Below are 6,000 nucleotides of genomic sequence, written 5' to 3' on the forward strand. Positions count from 1 at the left end.
CTGCCTTCAGCTCAGGTCATGATCCCAGGGGTCCTGGGATCAAGTCCTGCATCAGGCTCCTTACTCAGCAGGGAGCCTGCTTTTCCTTCTTCCTCTGCGCCTCCCCGCCGCTCCTGTTCTCTCTCGCTTTCTATCTCTCTGAAATGAAAAAAAGTAAAATCTTAAAAGGTTTATTACTTTGCACTGACATACCCCAAGCCCCCCTTTGAAGGGAAAGAAAACTGGTGGGCTTTGAGGAACAGTGGCTGGAGTCCTGCCTGGTTTTCCTTGGTGACAGAGATTGATGGGCAGGATGGTACAGTACAAAGAACATTAAAACTGAGATCAGATTTTGCATTCTGGCTCAAAGCTTTGGGAAAATTACTTCAACCTTTTTCATCTCAATTTCCTCATCTGTAAAATGGGTTGTGGAGGATTTCCTGTTAATTTAAAGAGAGAACACCTCTCCACTTTATTTTTGATTGGCCTGCTTATGCCAAATACCATTCATCAAAAGATAGCACATACTGTTCATCAGAAGATAGCCATCCCTCCTTCATCCAGCTACCTCTTACTCCAATTCCTGATTATATACCTACAACACAAAAATATATTCATTTTTAGCCCATGGAGAGTTTCTCAGCAGAGAAATAGGTCATATTCACAGTCCACTGTGAAAATTAATTTATGTTAAGAGAGTGCTGACTAATAGAACTTCATACATTGATAGAAATATTTGTATGGCTCAAAACATGACTAGTGCCACTGAGGAACAGAATAAATAGATTTAAAACAATTTTTTTTAAAAAAAATTCAAAATAAAATTTTATTTAATCTTAATTTATATTTCAGTGTTATGTATGACTAGTGGCTACCATGTTGAACAGGACAGTATTAAGATACCTATATCTGGATTGTCCCTTTTAAATATGCACTGCCCCCGGGAGCAATGAACTTTTAAGACATTAACCCCTTAGTCAAATGAGTTTGCCAGCATGAACTGGCCTACTAATTTTAAGACTAAAAGGGAGTGAGACAGGGAGAGTTTGGGTAGGACAGGGAATGGAGCAATGGGACTGAGAAGTCTGAATAGGTGCGGGATAGGCTTTGGGGTGGGGCATTTCAGAACAGATTGATTCAGGATGGCTCAGGAAGAGCCTAGAATTAAAAGGGGAAAACTAAGGTGAGTGGTAAGAAGACCAAGGTTGCTGAATACAGACACTTTTGCAAATTTACCTAGACCTAGTCCTGAGAAAGGCACAGAGAGAGAAGTTTAGTACTCACTTGGGAAGCTGCATTTCCTTTAAAGTCTTTGAAGTCCTTTTTGGTAATTGTAAAGTGGGAAGTTGAGACGAGGATCTGGGTGATGAATACCTCAGCCCAAACCAAAGAAATTAAAAGAAAACCCCAACAGTCTCCCCAGCTCCCAATAAAGGAAAAAGAGGAGCTTTTTGAGGAGGAAAGCTTTTGTTAAGCCTGGTGAATTTCTTCTGATAATTGAATTATTGAAGTATTTGTTCACCTCCTTCTCTTTGAATTTGCCTGTCTCATCCCAGGTAAAATGTGCAATGGATGGAAACAGCGATTGATTGCAAAGTGTCTCAGTCGATTGAAATCCTCTTTGACCCAATGAAGGTTTTCTGTGGGTTTGGAAAAAGAAAGGGTGAGGGGTGGGGAGAGGGGAAGGCTGTATGGAAACATTCGCGTGGTCAGTGTCCTGTAATCAGGCTTAATCTGGGGGCAGGTGCACCCCCTTTTGCAAGCCCATCCATCTTCTTTAATTCCCTCTTTTAAAGATGAAGAATCTAGGACTCATCTGCTGGCCACCTGGGCACCTTTCTCCCGTCTGTGCTGCCACGGCAGAATGTGCAGCCCCTGATGGGGTGTCCCTTACTTACAAAAACTTCACTTTGATTTCTAGTCTTCACTTATGATTTCCCCTAAACATTCATTGACAGTTTTCCAACATGGTTCTTTTTTGTTCTTTTTGCTCCCACTGATGCAAAAGATCTTGCCACCACTTCCTCTGTTTCGGAAGTGGATGCCAGCCAACTGGACATAAAGTGTAAACATACTGTGTGTAAGACCCTCTGCAACTTCCAAGCTGGGAGGGACCCAGTGGTTGTCTGTTCCCACTGTCCACTTTAGAGATAAGGAAACTGAGGTGTCCGATCAATCAGTGCCTGACTCTGGAACCCTGTTATAACTCCCCCTAACTTGACATTGTTTCAGCATCATTGCATCTAGTTTTTCACCTTGAAGTTGTGTCCATGTGGAACAAGCAAATTGTACACCTAGAAGGTATGCTTTTGAGTAATTTAAATCTCAGATCTTACATTTAATGAAGAGCTAAGATCAGTTACACAAACTAATGGCCTTTACTGGTCTAATTCCACAGCAAATGTCTCAGTCCTCCATTTTGTGTTGAGTAGATAGGCACAGCTGTATTTCACATAACTTCCAGAAACCTCATCATTTCTTCTGCCCAAACCAGAACCTTCACTATTTTCTGTGGTAGAGTAGACTCCAGTTGATTTTTATAAAAAGTTGAGCCTTGTACAATTTGACACCACTTTGCATCTCACTTCTATTGGTTTCCAGGGTTCTCTCCTGGCCTCTGCCTCTGGGTGTCTATTTCTGCTCTATGTACTCTGCGAAAAGAGATTCTCTCTGACCAAGTCTCCCGAAGAGCAGAAATGAGGCTGGTGAGCACTGCATCTGATGCAGAGAGAAAGCATTTGCAGAAAATGCTTATACCCCTAATTTTTTATTTTTACCTTAAAATTTGCACTCAAGAACTCTGCCAAGGGAGGGAAATATACCAGAAAATATGGCACATCTGCTCTGATGCTGATATTACTGTGATGACTGGGGGCTCCCTGGAGTAGGGGGTGATGAGAGCCAGGTGATGCTCCTGAGGAGATTTGCCAATTTGAAAAGTGGCATCTGTGAAAACCTAGTAAGAACACAGAGAATGTGCTTGAACAGATGGTATGTGAAGAATGCTAGAATAGAACAATTCTCTGAAAACCATTAAGGATTAATAAATGTGGCAAGGGGAAGGGATTATAAATGATTAATAATGACTCAGTGATATTATTAAAATTGCCTATGTAGTTTAACTCCAAAAACTGTTTTTACTTTTTTTGTTTCTGGTGTTTTGGTACAGGTCAGTAGTTACCAGTCAGAACAGAATTACGTAGTGCAGATAAGTATTTTCCATGCAGCTTTCTAAAATAGCATGTCTCTGCATTGCAAAGGTTATTCATAAGATCAGAACAGAAGATTTAGACCTTAGGTGATAGATGTGTGTTATGGGAGTTACACTCACTGAAAAGCATAAATAATAGATGTAAATAAATATATTTGTGGCTATATTCTTATGTTGATGTAGGTTAAACTCTAAAGCAGTGCAACTGATTTTAGAGAACTCCATTGGAAAAATCAGTGTTCTGGACTAAAGATCAATTTGGAACTTGATAAGCAAGGCATTGCCACAAAGAGTTACAGAATAGATAAAAATTATTTTAATTGACATAGCAACGATTTGTTTGTAACCTTGTGCGTGGTGCTGCTAAAAGACCTGTGATGAATAAATAGCTTATTCTTTCAAGAAAGATAATGATTTTTCCTTGCCCCCATAATTTCACTCTTGATTTGTTCTAAAATTAATTTGGCAAAAGTCAATTTTAGCTTCTGTTATGTAAGAACATCACAAACTATGACTAAGTGAAATATTTTAAAGGGGCTATATTGCTCTCATCTTTAACGATTATGTTCAGCTCCCTGTAACTAAAAGAATGCTAACTAAGGATTTTCTATGTGTAGGGATTACTTTCCTCCTGTGAAAAGATGCCCAAAGATTGGCAGTCCAGGGCTGGGGATGCTAAGGGTGTCACCAAGGATTAAGGTTCCTCCTGGTGATCTGTAAACTTTAGAAAGGTGCATCATTTGGTCCTAAATACAGATTTGTTTCCTCATTCCTTTTTTTGCATGAGTAAGTTCTGCTGTGATCTCTATATCCAATGTCCATGTTCCAACATGAACATTTGTTCCAAACCATTGGTCATGATCCGATACCTGGAGTTATTCAGAACAATCTATCTTTTGAATTTTATTGCTTTAAAAAAGATAGCAGATCATAGAAAAAATCAGAGAAATGTACAAAGAAAAAAATAAAACCCATGTCATACTTTATAACCCCAAGTAACTCCTATCAACATCATGATGAACATTCATCCAGAAATTGTTACATTTCTGTATATCTATATATCTGTACACACACACCATATGTGTACACATACATATATAAATTCATACATACATAATTATATATACATATTATATAATTTCACACTCCTATTTATATATATAATTTTACATATATGGGATGGTGATAAACATAACATTCTATAACCTTAATTCACTTAATGATATATAATAGTAATTTTTCCATATGTAAATCTTTTTCTATATTTACATCATCATTTTAATGGCTGCTGGGATTCTCTTGTTCATTTGTGCCCTGCTTGTTGTGTAAACAAAATATTAATAGAGTTTGAGCACCATCACAATGTCTAGTTTTTCCTCAAGTCTGACGCTTCTAGTCATGTGTACTGGTGTACTATAAAATCTAAGTACTGAATTAGACTACATTAAGGAGTCTAAGTCTCCAGACCGCAATCTGAGAGGCAGAGTGATACATTGAGGAGGTCAAGAGAACTGAGTTCTAATACCAGCTTGAGAACTTACTAGCTGTGTAAACTTCAATCACATCTCCTGTCTGGGCCTCAGTGTCTACATTTGTCAACCAATGGTATGAGTGTAGTGACATTAAAGTTGTCTCTTCTACCGGCCCTCATGTTTTATTATTTTATAGCGACATGTCTTTCATTACTGCTAAATCACTATCAGCTCCATGAGAACAGGGACCAGATCTGGATTATTACTCATGTATAGCCAAGTATGGCACTGAGTAAGCAGTAAGCAATAAAAATTTGCTGAGTGACTAAGTGCCAGCTTACCTGCATTCCCAGTTACTCTTCAAAAATACCAGGCCATTCCCTTCCCCATCTTGCTTGAAGCCAAATATAAATGTAGAGGAATAGTCTAGAATAGCTACTCTTTCCATTTGGAGATACCTTGTTTTATGACTCTTGTTAAGACTTTATAGATTTATTTACAAAAACTCCAAGCCTGCCTTGTTTATTTTCTCCTGAAATGCTTTATTCACTTTATTGGTCATTATCAATGAAATAGCTCCTATATTTCCATTTCTAGGTGCTCATTGCTAGTACAGAAAAAGGTTATTGATCTTTGTATATTTATCTTGTATTGAGCCATCTTACCAAATTATCTTATTAATTCTAGCTAATTTTTTTTAAAACTAGAGTTTCTAGGGTTTCTGGAAACAAAAACATATCAATAAACCAAGAGAGTTATCCCAGCTTTTCAACATGTATACAGATTATATTCTTTGAATTTGCTCATAGCTCGAAGACAATATTGAATAGCTAAGGACAAAAGAATAGGAATAGAAACTATATAAAGTAGCCTACAAAATACCCAATGAATATACGCTACAGATACTTCAGTGAACCAGGCACATGAAAAGGATGGCAACTTCCACTCTTGTATGAGAAAACATACTATAATAAAAAAAAAGGAAAATACTCAGTTTTACTGTTATTCATATATCAAAGTGACAAAAAATAAAAATAAATATAGCATTTATTGCTGGTGAGATGCGCCCCTTGAATTTCTAACTTGCTAATAGTAGAAATAGTCTCTATCAATACATACTAAAATGAAATGTTCATCTATATGTTGATATAGCAGTCCTACTTTTGAGAATTGAGAAATACTTTATATTCAGGATGCTAATATTTTGTTACCTTAAAAATATTTTTCCTATGTGTGTCTTGTCTTTTTCATTTTCTTTGATTGTTTTTTGGTGCTCAATTTTATTCATTTTAATGTAGTTAAATATATCAATTTTTTTTTTTAGCTATCATTGTTATG

Source organism: Phoca vitulina, unplaced genomic scaffold (assembly GCF_004348235.1).
Source record: "Phoca vitulina isolate PV1807 unplaced genomic scaffold, GSC_HSeal_1.0 scaffold37, whole genome shotgun sequence".
Taxonomy (NCBI): domain Eukaryota; kingdom Metazoa; phylum Chordata; class Mammalia; order Carnivora; family Phocidae; genus Phoca; species Phoca vitulina.